Here is a 19790-nt window from a genome sequence, read left to right as displayed (position 1 = left end):
CTTGACAACTTCTTCAATATTGCTGTAATCCTGTGACCTACAGATAATACCCTAAATCTAATCCGTCCTCCGGCTGATTCTGAGGTTTGGACCCAGCTCTCCAGTACCACCGTTCAGGTGCGGGCTGGCAGATGTCAGCCCGGGGGGCGTACAGGTGGCCACATCTCATGACACGGGATGCGGCCGCGTCATTGATGACGCGGCCGCATCACGTGTCATGTGATGCGGCTGCATCACACATGCATCACATTTATCGCCGGCCCTAACAGCTGTGATTCTGAGCAGCCCAGGGGGCCGATACCCCCCTACCCAGCCCGCCCCTGACACCGCTCTGCCGCTACCCAGCAGCTCTGGCCAGTGTGGTAGGCCAGGGGGGTCCATCCACAGCACCCTGATCCATAGTAAGCAGTCAGGGGTACCAGCCCAAGTGTACCAGCACGGGAGAACACTAACAGCGACAGTTACCCAGAAGTAACGTGGTTCTGGACGCCATAAAGGAGTCCAATGGTGGCACCAGGCTCCTCCTACTGCAGCAGGAGGGGCGCATTCGGAATAACGAAAGGGGATGGTGGCAAAGCAAGCCCAGCCGATTCCCAGCAACAACAGACAGGGTGGCATAGGCGGTCCATCCTGTCATAGGTATTCCTTAACTTCTGCACTGGTCATTTATTCCAAGGTAGTTCAACACATTCTAATTTTGTTCATTCTACAGGAAGCTAGTGCAGTGAATGTGTATAATGAAAGCAGGTTACAGAGGTACTACATTCTGCCGCTGTCAATATGCTGTTCTAAAATTGAAATTTCCTACCCATGCTCAGTAGAGCATGGATATATTTCTCCATGACAGTTGAGTATTGCTTAGCTGCCAGGGTGATAATAGAACTATTGCAAAAGAAAATACCATTGCACTAGGTATCGCTATTCCAGTATCATAATATTTATCAGTTTATAAATGGTCAGATAATATGGTTACTGGATGGTGCACTTCTACACGTGTAACTAATATACAGGTAGAGGAAGAAAGGATAGAGAGAAAATGTATACCAAATAAAATATAGATTTTTTAACATATTATTGATATCGCGGAGTGCCTTCGAATACACATTTTCTCTCTATCCTTTCTTCCTCTACCTGATAATAGAACTAGATCTCAGCGATAAGTAATTTTTTATCAACACAATTATCTGTGATAAAAAATATACACGTTGTGTTGCAATTACAGGAGCCATGATAAATAGAGGATCTAATCACACAACTTTAATTGATCATATAATTTCTTCAGGAAAAATGAGATTTTCAAGGATCTATTTGTATTCACATAACAAATGTCTTTAGAGTTAGATATACAGTGCCTTCCTTGTATGTAATTAGCTTAAAGACTTATTATCACATGTTCCAGACAGCACAACGTAGTCTCTAATTATAATCATTACAGGGGCATTCACAGTGAACTAAGAAAATGGTAACAGTCAGAGTGGCTGAGGGCTGTACAACCAAACTGATTATGTTCTTGCTTTTAAACAATAACAGCACTCTAGCAATTTTAACACTTTCAATGAGACGTTGATACCCCCAAGGGTACATGGGTCTGCATCATTTTCTTGTTGCATTTGCAACAAGAAAAATGATGAAGACAAATACTGTTACAGGGCCTGATATCTTATTGGTCCAGCTACAGGGCTAGTCTAAGTCCTGGGTCCTGGTGATGTCAGTATTGTATGCATGCTATAACATGTGTTTGCAATCAGGAGCATTTGTAAAAATTTATTTTATGTTCAGTAGACATTAAAATCATCCCAATAAATGTATTTCATGGTGTGGGATATCTCTCTCTCTCTCTCTGTATATATATATATATATATATATATATATATATATATATAAAATTTATTTTTTTAAACTGTCTTGTCATTAATGCTTATATTATTAAAAGGTGACATTAATTGAACATGTTTTCTCTGCGTTCTTTTGTGAATGTATATTCCACATAGGTATTGGACGTATCCTGCAGTGTCTTAGTAGTGTGTAGTAGAGCTGAGCAGACCTACACCCACATTAATCAGCGCACGTATCTTCAGATCTGCTCCTTGTTGAATTCGGGAGTACGCGGATCCGTGCGCTCAGTATGTGTGCCTGGATGGATCAGGCCCAGAAAGTCTTCCCTGTAAAACATGTACAACAGCTCCAGTAATGTGTAAAAGGCTGAGACAATAGACGGACAGTCAGAAAAGGCTGCTGTCTTGATGTAAGTGGTCTGGGGGTGCAGGCACAACACAAAACACACTTCATTTCTATCCTGCTGCAGAGAACCCGCAGTTAAACTGCACATTTCTCACTTGTCCATTTCGGTCTGCCCAAACACATCAGAGAGGTACTACAGCAGTGCTGGCTAACCTGTGACACTCCAGGTGTTGTGAAACCTGGTTAGCCACGCCCCCCGCTGGGTCAGTTAGCCATGCCCCCCGCTGGGTCCATTCTCTAAATTCACTGGTGAGTCACCGGTGACACAGTCAGTATTACTTAGTGATATAAAGTAAATCCTTCACTGCTGCAGCTAACCCCACGGAACTAGAAAGTTGCTTGACAGCGTGACAAACTGCAGAAAGCTGGGACTTCAGTGCAGACCCTTCACCCCTGAGTGCACATGACCAGGGCCGCCGAGAGGGGGGGGGAGCGGGTACATTTTACCCGGGCCCGGGCTTGCCAGGGGGCCCGGGCCGGGCCCTCGTGTCCTAATTTGTAATTTTTTTATTTTTTTATTTTTTTTCTATTTGGTGATTTTTTTTATTTTATTTTTATTTTATTTTTTCGCGGGGGGTCCGTCTTCGGTGGGGGGAGCTGGAGAGTGAAAAAAAAAAAATGATTCATACTCACGTGATCGGCGCTGCATCCCTCCTTCCTCTCTTCTTCATTCACACTGACTGCCGGGCGTGACGTCATCAAGTCCTGCCCGTCAGTCAGTGAGGAGCGCCAGACAAGACCAGAAGAAAGCAGAGAAGACAGAAGAAAGAAGAGAAGAAAAGAAAAAAAAGAAGGTAAGTAAAGAAGCGGAGAGGCAAGGGGAGGGAAACAGAAAGGGACGGTGCTATAAAGAAGAGCAAGTAAAAAAAACAGGGGAGAGAGGCAGAGAGTAAAAAAAAAAAAAAGGGGAGAGACACACTAATTAAAATAAAAAGGGGAGAGAAGCACTAATTAAAAAAAAGGGGAGAGAAACACTAATTTAAAAAAAAGGGGAGAGAAACACTAAAAAAAAAAGGAGAGAAACACTAATTAAAATAAAAAGGGGAGAGAAACACTAATTAAAATAAAAAGGGGAGAGAAGCACTAATTAAAAAAAAAGGGGAGAGAAGCACTAATTAAAAAAAAAAAGGAGAGAGAAGCACTAATTAAAAAAAAAGGAGAGAGAAGCACTAATTTCTTTTAAAAAAGGGGAGAGAAGCACTAATTAATTGGTGCTATTTTGTTCGTAGGGTGATGGTGGGGCAATTTTATAGTGGGGACTAATAATTTAAGATGGGGTGGTTTGGGGGCTATTGAATATGGGGGTGAGTTTGGGGAGAATGAGGTCTATTTATTAAATGTGACTATGAGTTATTTAATGGCAGTAATAATGATTGCGGGAAATAGGTATTGCTGTTTGCAAGTAGGGAGTAGGTTTATTTATTAAATGTGAATACTATTATTTTAATGTTGGGGCTGGAGGAAGGCTTAATTATTAATCGTGGGTGCTATTGATTTAACGCCGGGGCTGGCTGTAATTTTCTAAATGTAGCCATTTTTTTTCCAAATAGGTCCTTCAACATTCCAGGATCCGGACAAGCCGCAACTAAAGAAAGCAGCAGCCACAGGTGGAGAAAGTGAGAAGAACAGGTAGGAGAGAGCAGCACAGTGTGTGAAATGTTGTGATTCTAGTAGGGACAATGGTGAGTGTTGTGCCCAATGTAAGGTGCAGGCCAAGACTGAACTCTTTGTGTACACACTGCATTGTTTGTTTACTACACTGTGGTGCTAGATGTCTTAAAAGTCAGGAGTGCTGGGACATATGTGACACTCTGGTGAATTCAGGACCTAGTGATGTGCTAGCCACGCCCCAACGGCGCATTGCCATGCCCCCAAATGTATGACCACACCCCTGAAAATTTTTGCACCGCCGTTAGGCTAGCTACGCCCCAACGGCACATTGCCACCCCCTTGAATGTATGACCACACCCTCGAAAAATTTTGCGCCGCCGTTAGGGGCTTACTCGACTATGAGGGGGGCCCCATGAATTTGTTGTACCCGGGCCCTGAATTCCTCTTGGCAGCCCTGCACATGACTTCAAAGTGCATAACAGGAGGAGATTTATTACAGAGACACACAGGGGACAGCACAGAGTGCTGGTGCTGCCGGCATGTTGCTTCAGCCAGGGATCCTGTCACATGTATGAGAGACACACAGATCTGAAGGTAAATCGTTCTAGTGTGTACACAGGTATCTGCATGCTGATCGGGACTGTTTTTTTTCTTTTGCCTGTTTTTCTTGTAGTGTGTATCTAGCTTTAGACGTAGAGTAACTAAATGTGGTAGATTGCAGAGGATTGCTTCCACACAAAAAGACAACTGTTTATGTTTATATAAGCCATCCTAGCATGCAAACACAATGACACATCCATGGGAAGAACAGTTCCTCTTTTTCAGAAATCCCCATCCCCTGACAGCCAGTCTTTCTTATTGAATTCTAGTATTTTATTTTGTTTGTTTTAATTTGTGCTTTATAGTCATTTGCGTCTGGAAGTCCGTAAAATATGCACTAAGTATGGTGAAGCAAAGAAAATTTTTTTTTTGAGCTTATCTGATACAATCCTGTAGAGATGATGAGGTGATTTTGGTTGTATTTCATTTAAATTCTCTACTTAATAAGATGACAATTGCAGATGTTTGGAGATCTTTAACATGGCAGTTTTGTTTTTGTCACGTGCATGTGACAAAAATGCTTCATAGCTTCCCTATTTGGTTGACAGGCAAAGTATTTAGTGTTTTAATTAATTGATAACGTGCCCTGATTTGGAAACAGGAGGAGATGGTTTAAGAAGTAATGATCAGTCTCCAAAGGACCAATGTATTCTAGTGCTGCTGATCCAGCTCATGACCCTGCATGGTGAGTGTGGCACAGAGTACTGCAAGAGAGATTTCCTACAACACCTATCTTTGTGGACTGGTTGGAATTTTCTAAATGTACCCATTTTTTTCCAAATAGGGCCCCCAAAATTCCAGGATCCAGACAACCGCAACTAAAGAAACCAGCAGCCAGAGGTGGTGACAAGAACAGGTAGGACAGTCTGTCAAATGTTCTGAGTCTAGTGGGAAAATCCTGATTATTTTTTTTTTACTGTTCTGCCCAATCTATGGGGCAGGTCAAGACTGTGTACTCTTTATGTACACACTGCATTCTTTTTATACTACACTAGGGTGCTAGCTGTCCTTTGTGGGCTGATCACTCCCCCTCTAGTTTCTGGTCCCGACTTTTTGATGGCTGGTCATACCCCTTCTGGTGGGCCCCTGATGTTGCAGCCCCCGGTGGGCCCTTCATGCCCCAGTCCGACACTGTGTGAAACTACAAGTCCCAGTATTCTTTGCCAAAATATAGCAGCTTATTGCTGGAAGGGTATGCTGGGACTTGTAGTTTAACAACTCCTGGTGTGTCACAGGTTAGCCAACTCTGTCCTACAACACCACTTTATAACATCATAAAGGGTAAGGGTACAGAGTATAAGGGAATCTTTGCCTTAATGGCCAAAAACATCTATTTCCACCATTATACACATAAAATAATAAACTCTGAAATAGGAATGACACACACTGAGTTCTTGTTCCAGTTCCCACGTACTTAGCACCTTGGATGAAGACCACCTACCTGGTATGGGAGATAACTCAGCTAACTGTTCACCTTAGCTTCATATCAGGAGAGCTTTAAGCAGAACAATATTTTATTTAATAATCAGTACATTTCTCTCAGCAATACTTTAACATCCTGTCAGGAAGGATCTCTCTCGTTCTCGTGGAACTTACCTTAGAACCTGTCAAATGACATCTGGTTCCTGTCTGTGCACTATTTATTTGTCAGCTTTTGAGCCCAGAGGAATTTAATTTTCCAGCTAGGCTCATAGGTAACTCTTACATGACCACTCGGATTTCCCCATTTTGTAACTTATGTGTTTGATCATTTACTTGGATTTTTTTTGACAAGCTTGAAAAATGAAATGGAAAACATTGGGTTATCTGTTACTGCTGTGCGTTCCCAATCCCCAAGACTGCTCTGCATGGAGCCTGGAAAAGTGGCACACATGAGAGCTTGGACAATGTATTTGTTGTAAATAGGACAAGTCAATCTTCTAATGTGTCCACTAAATGGTTAAACAGTAGAAACATTAATGTTGATGGATCACACATGGGCTGATCCTGCCACTCAGTTCAAGCACTGGACAATAGGATCATTTGCCAATTGGATGGCGTCCAGAAGTTTATCAATGGGGCCAACTGGCTCTCTTCTGAACCACATGAGAGGCAGTTAGTTCGGTTGGCAGATAAACACAAAAGCTGATAGTAGTCAACCTTTGACTATGAAAGAGCATGAGCGATATTGATCCAATTAATTTTAGATTTTATTGCACCCACATGTAGCTGGATCCATCTCTGGTGATAATGGTGTATTAACTACTTAAGTCATTGTGATTTTCCAAGTTCCTTTCAGTATGGTATGGATTAGTGTAACCCACTCTTCCCCCTTCCCTTACTTAGCCTCCGTTCTCCCCCTTTCTTCCTCTTACCCTTGTATCTCTCTGTCTGTCCATCCCTCCCCTTAGATTGTACGTGCCTTCGAGCAGAGCCACCTCTCCTCCTGTTCTCCACCACTTATAACTCTGCTCTCCAGCTACTCAGCCTCCTCCTTGAGGACCTTCTGCCCTTTGACCCCTCTCGCTACTCTCTTCACCCCTCTGTGGTTCTCTCCTGTCATCTGCGCCCTCCCTCCTGGGCTCAGTCTACCAATGTATGCAGACTTACTCTTTCCCGCACCCCCTCTAGCTGTGTTTTGAGCTTCCTGAGTTACTGTGCTACTTGTTAACTGTACCGTACTGTCTCACCCTGTACTGTGATCCTGTCTGTCCCTGTACGGTGCTTCAGATACCATGTGGCGCCCTATACCGGTAAATAAAAAATTATAATAATAATAATAATAAACTGCACTGAATTTGTTGTTCAAAGATGTAACTAACTACGCTGACTGCCATTATTGTGTTTTGGTTTTGGATCTGGATTTCATTAAAAACTGTGAAAAACAGGTAAAATCATGTGATTTTGAGCTGTGTTTGTACATACATTAGTATTTAGAGCATTAACATTCATTTACAGTCATTTACGGTCTATTTTCTAATGATCTATCAAAATTTTCACCAATTTTGGCTAAAGACTACAGCTAACTGGCTGGCTAAAATTGATGACAGATCAGCGATACAAATACATGGCAGTTTAATAAAAGATATGCTCCCTATGCAACACTGTGGCACAGCAGTGATAGACAAGATGGCAGTTTAACAAAGGACATTTTTAAAACATAAAGGCAGAGCACTGGCTGATAGGATGGTTATTTTAGAAAAGTAGATATCCCAGGATAGGCCCACTCCACAAATGAAATTGTTTGAGAAAATCGCTGAAGCATATAAAATGTGGAATTCCACCTCGTTGCTACCTTTTGCTTCTGTTGGTGGCATGGCGGATCATTTTCTTTTTTTTGAAAGCTGCTGAAATGATCTACATGTGGTCGTTGAATGACAAAAATGCCCAGAAATTTTATGGACCATAGACAGCATCTCCTGCACTGAACTCTCATTTTTTTAACAAAGTCTGAACAACCAAGTCTTGTGTGCAAAACATGGTACCATCCTATCAGCCTGGCTGAGACGATGGTCATTTTACACATATATACACGAAGGTGGGCCTGACCCAGAAGTGAAATGGTGGGAGAAAGAACATGGACACAATATTTTCAATGTTAGCCAGCATGTGACATGGAAAATAAAGAGGCAGTAATCAATAGACAGAGAGTAGCAGCATTAGTAGACATTTTACACAAGATGATAGACCAAGGTCATAAAGTAAAATAGTGCAAGATGGAATTGTCCATGCAATTGACAATATTATTATAATATTGCCAATGCCATTGACAATATTATTAGGTCGACAATTGAAATGTAGACTGTGTTATTACGTTAACAATATTAGCCCTAGCCCTAACCCTAACTATATAATACTGTTTACATTTGAATTGTCCAGCTAATAATACTGTCAACCATGAGAATTGTCGAACTAATAACACTGTCAACATTTAAATTGTTGACATATTGTTGTAAACTTTCTGAATGTCGACCAAATCAATGTCTAGTCATACCTTTCGACCGACTCATATGTTAAAAAAGACTTGCATAGTTTAACAAAACAAACACTTCAGCGACAGGGAATGGCACTTCTGTGGCTAAAATGTTTGATGTGTTTGGGTCTCCACAAAGAAAAATATTTTGGTTGTTGATTGTTGAACTGGAGAAAATATAAGGGGCCTGATTCATTAAGGATCTTAACTTGAGAAACTTCTTATTTCAGTCTCCTGGACAAAACCATGTTACAATGCAAGGGGTGCAAATTAGTTTTCTGTTTTGCACATAAGTTAAATACTGACTGTTTTTTCATGTAGCACACAAATGTTAACTTTAAATTTCAGTGTACAAATAAGCTATCAAGTATTTGTGTGCTACATGAAAAAACAGTCAATTAACTTATGTGCAAAACAGAATACTAATTTGCACCCCTTGCATTGTAACATGGTTTTGTCCAGGAGACTGAAATAAGAAGTTTTTCAAGTTAAGATCCTTAATGAATCAGGCCCAAGGATATTAACAATTTACTAATGGGCATTTGGCTAACAGCTGTCATCTTCATCAATGTTGACAATGTCTTTACCCTCAGCATCATCCTCTTCACTGATGTCTAGATAAATGAAATTGTCATTTTAGAAAAGATATACCAGGTAGGTAACCATTAGGCAGCATGTTGTTGTGACACATTTGAGAGGGAAAGTAGCAGCAGTAATCAGCTCATTAGACGCACAGCAGCGACATCAGTAGACGATTTAAACACGATGATAGACCAAGGCTTTAATGTAAAATAGTGCAAGATGGAATTGTCCTTGGATATGCCCAACCACCCACAAAAGAGAACACTTTGGTTGATGGTTGTTAAACTAGAAAATAGATAGGGATTTTCACAAAGTATTTGGCAGTGGTCATCTTACACAATGTTGACAATGTCATCACCCTCATCACTGATCTCTTTAATCCGTGCACTTATACATGTGAACAGAAAAAGTGACAACAAGAAGGGATAGTGGGACTATATAAGAAGGACTTTTACAGCATGTATGACAACCTTGAAAAAGACCCTTATTTGGGTGGAATCGTGTTGGTGCTTCGTGGAATCCGGTGACTGTGCAGATTGGATTGTGTTGGAGAGCATTGCAACTGTAATAGGCTTTTTCCTCTGATTAAGCTCTCTGAACACTGGAATCACCTCTGTCGTTTGGTACGGGTTCTGCATTACTGTCATACTATTTTTATATTTTTAAGATCAGTGTTTTATTATCATACTTATGATTAAAGAATTTTATAAAAGTTAATGCACAAGATCGTCCCCCTCTTCTTGTTGTCACTTTTTCTATTCACATGTATAAGTGCCTGGATTGAAGAGTTGGGCGCAATAGAGAAGGGAGATTTCGATCTGAAGAAGCTTATGATTTCCAGTGTTGAGTAAGCCCAAAGTATAAGTACCTAAGTATAAAGTACAAGTAAGTATACCCAAAGGGGTTTTGGGGAGTGAATGAGCACTGTGCAATTTCTATATAAACTGGACATCCATGGTGGAAAATTGAAGATTCACTGTTACATGGTGGTGGACTTGATATTTGAATGTTACATTTGTGATATACTACACTATGTTTGGCCATTTTTTTTTTGGACCTATGAGTCCTTTTTAGGGTCATATCCATTGTATACAAGTCTGCATCTGGGGAAGAATATACCCGGTGTTGTGATCATCCGATTGTGCTAAGAAGGGAGCGCAAGTGTATGTAAAAGTTTTTTTTGTGTTATCTATTACCTTGAATATTAGTGGATATTCTATTTACATACACAGCTGCAAACCTTAGTGGAGCGCCCTAACGGAATTTATATTTATTGTATAAGTTTATTTGAGTGAAAGGGGTGATACTAAAGTGGAGGAGCATGGTCATTGGTCTAAAGTTTACATTTTGTCACAAACCTGAACATCTCCACTCTGCAATCATCAAGATGCACTTTAAGTTTGTGGAGTCTCTCTCTGAGAGTGGAGAGTAAGCGCGCATCTTAAAGTACGCTTGTCAGACCATCCCGGGGTATCAGTGCAAAACTAAGATGTTTGTCTGTGGCGGTGCATTTTGTAAATGACCTCCAAGGTGTTCAATGTGTTCAGATAATTGTATTTACCTCTCTTGTATACCATTTACTTACCATTCTTCAAATGAAGTATAAAACTGCCTGGTTCTTTCACATCTTCCAGTTTGACTTCTCCAAAGGGAATACAAGTAACATCAGTAGGTCCTTAAAAGTTGTCTGGAATTATACAGTATGTGCTGTAGATATATGTATTTGTCCAAACAGTGTGACTGAATGTGCTTTGTCCCCAATACACTTGCCATGTAAACCTCTACTGAAGCTTCCTCAGTCCTGACTACAAGACAGTGCTTCTGTAAGGGTGAAAAACCAGGTCACTGTCTCATCTATTCAACATCAGTTTTCCCTTGAGCAATGGGGCCACAGAGGCTGTGAAACCATTCCCTGGAGAGCCTTGCACCATCATCCCAAAACTCTTTGCAAGACTAATGTAAGAATGAAATCAAAAGGTCTGAGTCTTACATCTACATATATAACTGTGATATGGATCACAAGGGGAGCATCATCCGCTCACATGACAAACTTCTGAAATGAGTATGTTTTGTCTGTTTCTCAGTAAAAAGGACGGGATAATTAAACAAACCGTAATGTCTATGGCAAAGAAAACAAGCTGCAATGCTATGGACCTAATTGACGAAGTGCACCATCTGTACAGCGCAAACATCCTGTGTTTGCACTGTCTGGATGGTACATCCAGTGCGTATCATGGTGCTCTTGGGAAACGCATCGGCAAACTAGTGTTGCAGTAAGGCAGAAAAATCTAAAGAAGCCACTGTACAAAACTGTAAGAGATGAGGGCAGCAATAATCCGCTTTGCCGCAATGCACATGTGCAGTAAAATGGGGCCAGATTTGAGTTGAAAATAGCTTGTATCCGCGGCCCCTTATGCCTAAAGAAAGGAATCAGTGGTGGTTAAGTAAAGTGCAATAGGGTTGTGCATATGTAAGTGTAGCACTCCACCTGTAGATGTGGAGTACTTGTGAATCCCCCTGTCATACACTTTTAAAAAAAACTGATTTTCAAACACTTTTAATTAATTTAAAAACTCCCCGATTGCCCCCATTTTTATCTCTTTCTTTTTTCTTCTATCTGAGAGTAGTCCAAATGGATTTAAAAAAGAAATAATAAAGGCGTAAAGGAATGATTGCGCTTGCAGAGCCGCTATAAGAATCAATGTAGGTGTTGATACACTCCCGCTAGCCAGAAACATTTGCATCTGATTGACTGGAGTGCGGGAAAAACGTGTGATTGTCTGTAGTGTATTATTATTGTAATTACTATAATTAATTTGCATTGTGGCTCCACAAGGATAAAGTACAGTCAGCAACTCTCTGTTTTATTAAACTTTAATCCATTTGAACTATTACAGGAAAGAAGAAAGAAGATTCCATATGGATTGGGGAGTCTAATAAAGAGGTAAGCGAATGATCAGGGCTAGAGGGCTATCCCCTCCTCTCTCCCCTTAATCATCTATCACTCTATCACTTCATCACAATAGTGTATAAAGTAGTGTAGACATAGTGAAACTCAGGAGATTCTTTACTTGTGGCTACAAAAGATACTGAGCACTGCCCAGCACATTTTTCTTTGCTTGCTTGAACTCTCTCCAATGCTGAGTCTAGCGATGGACAGACTTTGGTAACCACTGTACTGGTGCTGGAAAAACTTTCTGATGGATCCCACCCCAGAGCACAGGGCATGCGCCTACAGATCCTGCATTACTAGTAATTGCAAGTGACATGAACAGGCGTGCATGTGGGGGTGGTTTCCAGTTGCCCAGAACCCCCCCCCCCCCCCCCCCCCTCTAGCCAGGACTGTTGTCAGACTGGTCCTTTTCCTCGGGACCAGCCACAGATCTACAGATCCGTTCCGATCTCTTCCGGCCCCCATCTGCAGTATGCATTCCGCCCCCCTCTTTCACAAGGCAGGCAGCATGTCATACTGAAGGAAGTAAGAGACAGAAGACTCTGCCAAATGGAAGAAGATAAGTGAGCTTATTGCAATAAGGGGGGAGGTTGGGTATTAATTTATTGGTGAAGGTGGGTAGTAATCATTTAATAGTGGGTGGGAAATATTCATTTATTGGTGGTCAAACTAATTAATAGTGAGGACTATTTAATTTAATCGTGGGGTCATAGTATTTAATTTAAGGTGGTGTGGGCTTATTTATTTAATGTGGGACTGCATTTAGGGAGAAGGGGGCTATTTATTAATTGTGATTACCAATTATTTGGGCAATTTGGGGGGAAAAAAGCTTAATTATTAAATAGGAATACTAATTATTTTAGATTTGCGCTGTTTGGGGGCAAATAGGAGTATTTATTAAATGTGAGTACCAATAATTTAATGTCAGGTCATGGTGGGGGATTAAGGTCTGTCTATTATTTCTGAATGCTATTCATTTAATGCTGGGACTAATCGGGAGATAAGTAGGTTTATTTATTAAATGTGGAGGCTATTGATTTATTGTCAGGTATGGGAGGGTGAAAATAGGTCTATTTGATAAATGTGAATACTATTTATTTACTGTTGGGCTAGCTTCAGATAGGGAGGCCTAATTATTAAACATAGGTGCTATTGATTTAACATCAGGGCTGGTTGGGGGAGGAAGGCTTAAATGGGCTCACTCACTGCTAGGTTTTCATATTTTATGTATCTCCCTTTTTCCAAACAGGGCCCCAACATTCCAGGATCCAGACAAGCAGCAACTGAGCATCAGAGACCAGCAACCACGGGTAGTGAAAGCTGCAAGAGTAGGTAGGAGAGCGCAGCACCGTCTGCCAACTGTCCTGATTCTAGTGGGACAGTTCTGATTTTGTGTGACTATCACGCTCAGTCTGGACTTTGTCTCAACTGCCATGATAGTTGGGATGTACTGCTCATTAAGTTCCAGCTATGTGCATTACAGTTAGATACAACCAGCTAGCCCTTAATAATCAGTACAGTGTGAAGCAGGATATCCATCCCAACTATCCTTGCAGTTGCAACAAAGTCCTGACTGAGCGGGAGAGTCACATAAAATTGGGACTGCCACACTGGAATCAGACAGTTGGCTATCATTGCCCATGTATTTGAAAGGGACGGGAACAGTTGGAGAGCAGACTAGCACTGTCTCAAATGATAGCCCTGCCCCTTTCGTACACTGGCAATGTGGAATGGAACCCCCCTCTAAAAATCCTGTGTTTTCCCCTAATGAAAGTTGCCAGGCAAGATAATTTGGGCCCACCAAACCACCCCGGAGGCCTGGGCCCTAGGGCTTCAGCTCCGGCAACCCCTTCTGTTGACTAACTTGGGAAAGAGAGGGCCTTGGGGGAGTGTTTATTTTAATTACCTTTGTAAATCGGTGTCAGTGTATTTTTTTCACTTGGGTACTATTGTGGAATTACAGGTTCCAGTGGGTCGTGTCTGCCAGGACCTGCCCTCTCTTTTAGTTCCACAAGCTCCTGCATAGCCAAACAATCAATTGCTGCCAGGCCTTGCTGGGACTTGCATTTCCACAATATTACTTACTCTATTTTTTAACTTACAAGTATTTCATTGGTTTGCCTTCATGGGCTAAAGGAACAGCCCCAGTGCTGGTCAGCACAGGGCTGGCTTGCCCTGAGAGTGGGTGAGCCACATGTTTTTTGTGGGCCCAATTTACCCAGGGAATTAAATCCTGTGCTGACTGGTTGGGGCTGGTTTCAAATAAGACTGGGAGACCACAAGCTGGGGGTCTCCCTGTTATGGTTTGACCAGCCCTGACAATGGTCGCTTCTTTTTTCCGGAGACCCCCACACTTGTTTACTCCCTGCGTTAGTGACGTCCAGCTCAGGTTACAGCACAGTTTTTAAGCATAAAAAAATTATCAAGTTGATGATGATGTCTGCCGAATCTTTACTCCGCCACATACCAATTATGTGTACGGTGTCACGGAAAAATACTTAAACTGACTAATGTTACATTGATTAATTCCAAGGAGGATTTGCAGGGTGATTTTTGCAACCATCAAACTGAGACATGACATTGTAATGACTGGTGCTACTATCAACTTTCAATTCCAGTCGTAATCCTTCTCCATTATTACACTATTAGTAGACACTGTCATAAAAGCCTTATGGATAACACCTTCCTAAAATAATCTGATGATGTTCTAGTGGTATTAAATAGATGACTCCCAACATTTCAATGAGCCAATGGAAAAAGATCCAATCTTACTTAGTTTCTTCCAAATGTATATGTGTTTACACACATATATATATATATATATATATATATATATATTAGTATTAATGTCAGTATTAGTGTTTTGTTTTGAGTAATGTCTGTTCATGGTATATTGTACAGTGAGACATACGTCTGACTTTGTTTGCTTTTTGGCATTTTCACATTGGCCCTGCATACAAAAACAACATGCATACGTCCATGACTAAATTTTTGAGCCTTTTACACTTATAAGTCCTTATGAATGGAGAGGAGAAACATTGGAGGATATTGGCAGACAAGCCTAGGTCAAGTACAGGAAGAGCCTGTTCACATAATTGCGACTCTAGTGGACATGGACACGTATACAAATTAGTCCGTCAGGGGGAGGATCTCTTGCAGGTGCTGGAGAGGTGGTGAAAATATATGTGATGATGCTTATCCGCAGCACTATCTAGCTGCTTCTGATTGGCTGCTTACGTTTTGAATCCACCAGCTAATAGTACTTTAATGAAAAGCATCACAACTATATGATATGAAGTCACAACCATCTATTCACAATGCTTAATTAACATTTTCATTTGGCCTACTACAAGAAAGGAGAGTATTGTTTGTTTTTTTGATGAGGAAAACAACAGATGTTTGTTTGCAATTTATTTTGTGTTTAGTATTTGTGTTTGTTTCTAATTACATTTGGTATTGAAAATGCGACTTTAGCATTTATCATAACTTTCCACACATATTTCTCTTGTGTATATGACACTTCATGACATTATTATATTATGTATATATAAGGTAATACAACTTTACCATTTACTACTAACACTGTCAAGCTGTATCTATGCTATTTGTACGCTATTGTGGGGTGTGAATATACACATACATACCACTGATTAATGCCTGGCGCAAAGCTGAATACATTTTAACATTCATCCTACTGAACAAGGGATTATTCTTGATTGCGTCGTTTGTCTTGTAGGTACGGGCTCCTTCTCAAGTGCCGCCTGCTTAGTTTGCAAACCAATACACTATACGAGAAGTCTAGGTGCACAAATGAGGCATACGGCCCACCAAAGAGGAATTTGAAGTGACTATTGGCAGGGGAGGGCTGGCAAATTTTATTCCGGGGGGCAACACTCGGCTCAGCAGCCTATTAAGGAAAAAAATTTCAGGTCACTCAATCCAAGGTAGCCCTCTATGGGACTGGCCTAGGGGCAGATTCCCCCTTGCCTAGGCTGCCCCTGATTATTGGTCATTTTGCTTTTCATACACATGTAAACATTTTTGGACATGGTTGGCGAAATCACATGCATTTTGAGTATGATGCCTATGGAAAGGTGCTGCGTTTAATTTCTAATATGTGGTTACTAAGTAGCTCCAAAACCTGCGTATAGATGGATACAGACTCCTGATGCGACAGTCATCTTCACCAAGTAAACCTGCACCAAGTTTATGAGACTCACAGAGTTACACCTCCTAAAAGGCTTATTATACAGATACACATTACTAAAGGTTAAACCAGGAACAATTTTTTTTGCGTCTTATGTTAGATTTGCAAACCAGCGGTTTTCTGCAAACTGCATGCTGTTTGAATCTTCTAATACCTCCACAAACGAGAGGCAATTTTACTGTATTTACTGTATTTGAAAACAACATCATCATCATTTATTTATATAGCGCCACTAATTCCACAGCGCTGTACGGAGAACTCATTCACATCAGTCCCTGCCCTATTGGAGCTTACAGTCTAAATTCCCTAATATAGACACATACTCACACACAGAGAAGGAGACAGGCAGACAGAGAGGGAGAGACTAGGGTCAATTTTTGATAGCAGCCAATTAACCTACCAGTATGTTTTTGGAGTGTGGGAGGAAACCAGAGCACCCGGAGGAAACCCACGCAAACAAGGGGAAAACATACAAACTCCACACAGATAAGGCCGTGGTCGGGAATCAAACTCATGAACCCAGCGCTGTGAGGCAGAAGTGCTAACCACTAGGCTACTGTGCTGCCCATCTGATCCAATAAACCAGATGGATGTACTAGATTAGATGTATTTGATGGCACAATCTTCCTGCGTTAGTTTGACACCATTCTCCAGCATGATTTCAGGTAGTAAGTTACTACAAAGTAATAACTGTGACTGTGTGGTAAAAATGACCACACAGACATTCTTGGTATTAAGGTGGTCATTTAAGGTAGCGCCACATGTACAATGTTTATTCCACATTGTACATGCTGCATTTTTACACGGCGACATGTTCATTGGCCGCATTTGTTTGCAGTAGGTATACCAAGCTGTCGATGTGACCTCAAGGTAGGAAACATGAAAATCTGAGTTCTCCTATCAGGGAAACTGCTGTCGGATTTTGTGGAGTCGCTGAAGTGACTACCACCGGGAAGTCCCTGGTTACTTCCCAGCATTATTGATTGAAAAATGTGTACACATTGGACCACACCCAGCTGTTCCATAGTCACACTCATTTGCTAGACCAAATACTCTGGGGAAACACAACTAGTAAAGCTAGGTACACACTACATGGTTTTCATCCAATAATCAGCTCAATCAGCCATACGACCGCTCATTCAAAAGTCGGGTCAGTGTGTGCAGTGACACGATGGTTGAAAGGCTGCCAAAATGGACGATTGTCGCCTCTTTTAGTTGGTCGTATCGTTTAATATTTTCGTTCCAATCTCGTTTCCATTGTGTAGTGTGTATAAACTTCCGACCGATGTGTACGAAATTGCTATCATTTCTCACGACAACATGGCTGTAAAAAGTTGCTAAAGGGACGTCCGCTCTTCTCTTTATCTTCTAAAACAAGGATGGTGTGTATGCAGTCCATGGACCGAGCGATCGGACCATTGATCGCATGTAAAATCGACCGGCATAAAAAGTTTGTGGAAAATTCTGTAGTGTGTACCCAGCTTAACTTTACAGTATATATAAATCAGTAAGAGGCAACACTCAGCCCTAGGACCACAGGCAGCGCTCTGAGCCATTACCTACAGTCCCCGGCTCCTTCCTAACCAGATTTGTTATAGCTTGCAATGCTAGTTTACAATGCATGCTGATAGGAGCCTCTTTCTTTGATTAAATATATTGTTGTAATTTAATACGGAGATTAAGGGTAATATGCAGCCGTTTTGAAGGTTAGAGGGACGTCTGTGTAGCCCCTGAAGTGTATCAGGTTGCCTATCACTGATATAAATGCTGCCCTAAAATAGACTACTAATTACAATGTCCAATACATGAGCACCGATTTAATTACTTAGCTCTGCACTGCCACATCTGGTACAAAGTGGTACTTAACTGCCCTCGTTCCAGTCTCCCACCTACCTCCCTCCTCGTCGCTCTCCTCTCCCCCCCTCCGTCTTTGCCTCCGCTGTCCCCCTTTCCTCCTCCTACCCTTGCCTCTCTGTCCGTCCTACCCTCCCCTTAGATTGTACGCTCCTTCGTGCAGGGCCTCCTCTCCTCCTGTTCTCCACCACCTTAACTCTGCTCTCCAGCTCCTTGTCTCTTCCGTGAGGCCCTTCTGCCCTTCTACCCCTCCAGCTACCCCGCTGGGGCTCTCGCCTGTCATCTAGCTGTACTTTGAGCTTCCGAGTTACTGTGCTTTTTGTTAACTGTTCCGTGATGTCTCACCCTGTACCGTATTTCTGTCTGTCCCTGTACGGCGCTACGGATACCTAGTGGTGCCCTATAAATAAATAATAATAATAATAATAATAATAATAATTGCATCTACAAAGCTTTTATTTAATTCTTACTCCAAATGTAAGTATACTATGCCTTAGCCATGAGGAACTGCAAACATCTGTATATACTCGCTTTTCATTAAAATGGTATCTGAAAGAGTTGTATGCATAAAAATATATATAATAAACCAAATATAAGCAATGATATAGAAGGAAAGAGAGGTTATACATATAGTACAGTTTGACATCAGAGTATCTTAGCATTATGAATTTATAATATATGTCAGCTCATAAAAGCCAGATATTTATAGAGCCAGCAATATACAAGCTGTTATCACAGTTGCTGTTTTGCAATGCATAAGTAATATTACCTCGCTGGTAATCTCTGCAGCCCGCGGAGATAAAAGGTAGCCTAATTTATTTCACTGTGATCTTTTAGCGAACGCCCCAGGCCAAAACAAAAGGTATGACACAATGAAATGCTTACAGGCTTAGAGAAGGGCGACTTCACTATTTAAAACAGAGCAATGAATATTATGTAACCAATGATATGCAACTGGAATTTACATTATAATAGGTACACGTCTTGCACGTTCATTTTATATTTACTGACAATTAATATTATTAATACATTAGTTCAATCTGTTAAACTTTCCACAAAATGATTTTAGTTAGAAATAGGATTTGTTTATTGTATTATATGGGGAAAGTGTTAGTTTGGTAACACTATCTATTAAAGTTTTCTATTATTTTTTTTGCACATCTGAATCCTAATAATAGATAAATCTAATTAAATAAATAATGTCTACAATATTGTGCTTTGTACTAGGATTAATACCCACCTGGAGTATAGAATAAAACTATAAGTCTGTTTATTATTATTATTATTGTTATTATTATCGTTTATTTGTAAGGCGTCATCTAGTGTCCGCAGCACCGTACATAGAGCATGGGAATAAACAAAACAAAAAAACATACAGAACATGGCCTACAGGGTATTATAGTAAGCTATCAACCCAGTAGAGCATAGGACAAAACAGGACATACTGAGCAATACAAATAGAATGCAGTAGATTGACAGTCCACTAGTGCTAAGGAGGCAGAAGTGGAGGGCAAAGAGTGGAAGGGGGAGAGAACTGAAGCAAGTAAGTGAGGGAAGAGAAAAATGAAGCAAGCTTTGCCTGGGCCCCAGAGTGTGGGTGCAATTACCAAGATTAAAGCCAGTGAGGAGGGAAGACAAGGGAGAACCTAAGACTAAGGGCAGGGGCCTAGGAATGTAGAACTAGAGTAGGGGGGCTGAGGGGAAAGGTAACATAAGAAGGAGGACACAAGCATAAGAGGGCCTTGCTCGCGTGAGATTACAATCTAGAAGGGAGGGGCAGACTAGCTAGA

This window comes from Mixophyes fleayi, chromosome 3 (assembly GCF_038048845.1).
Source record: "Mixophyes fleayi isolate aMixFle1 chromosome 3, aMixFle1.hap1, whole genome shotgun sequence".
NCBI lineage: Eukaryota > Metazoa > Chordata > Amphibia > Anura > Limnodynastidae > Mixophyes > Mixophyes fleayi.
This window is presented reverse-complemented; position numbering follows the sequence as displayed.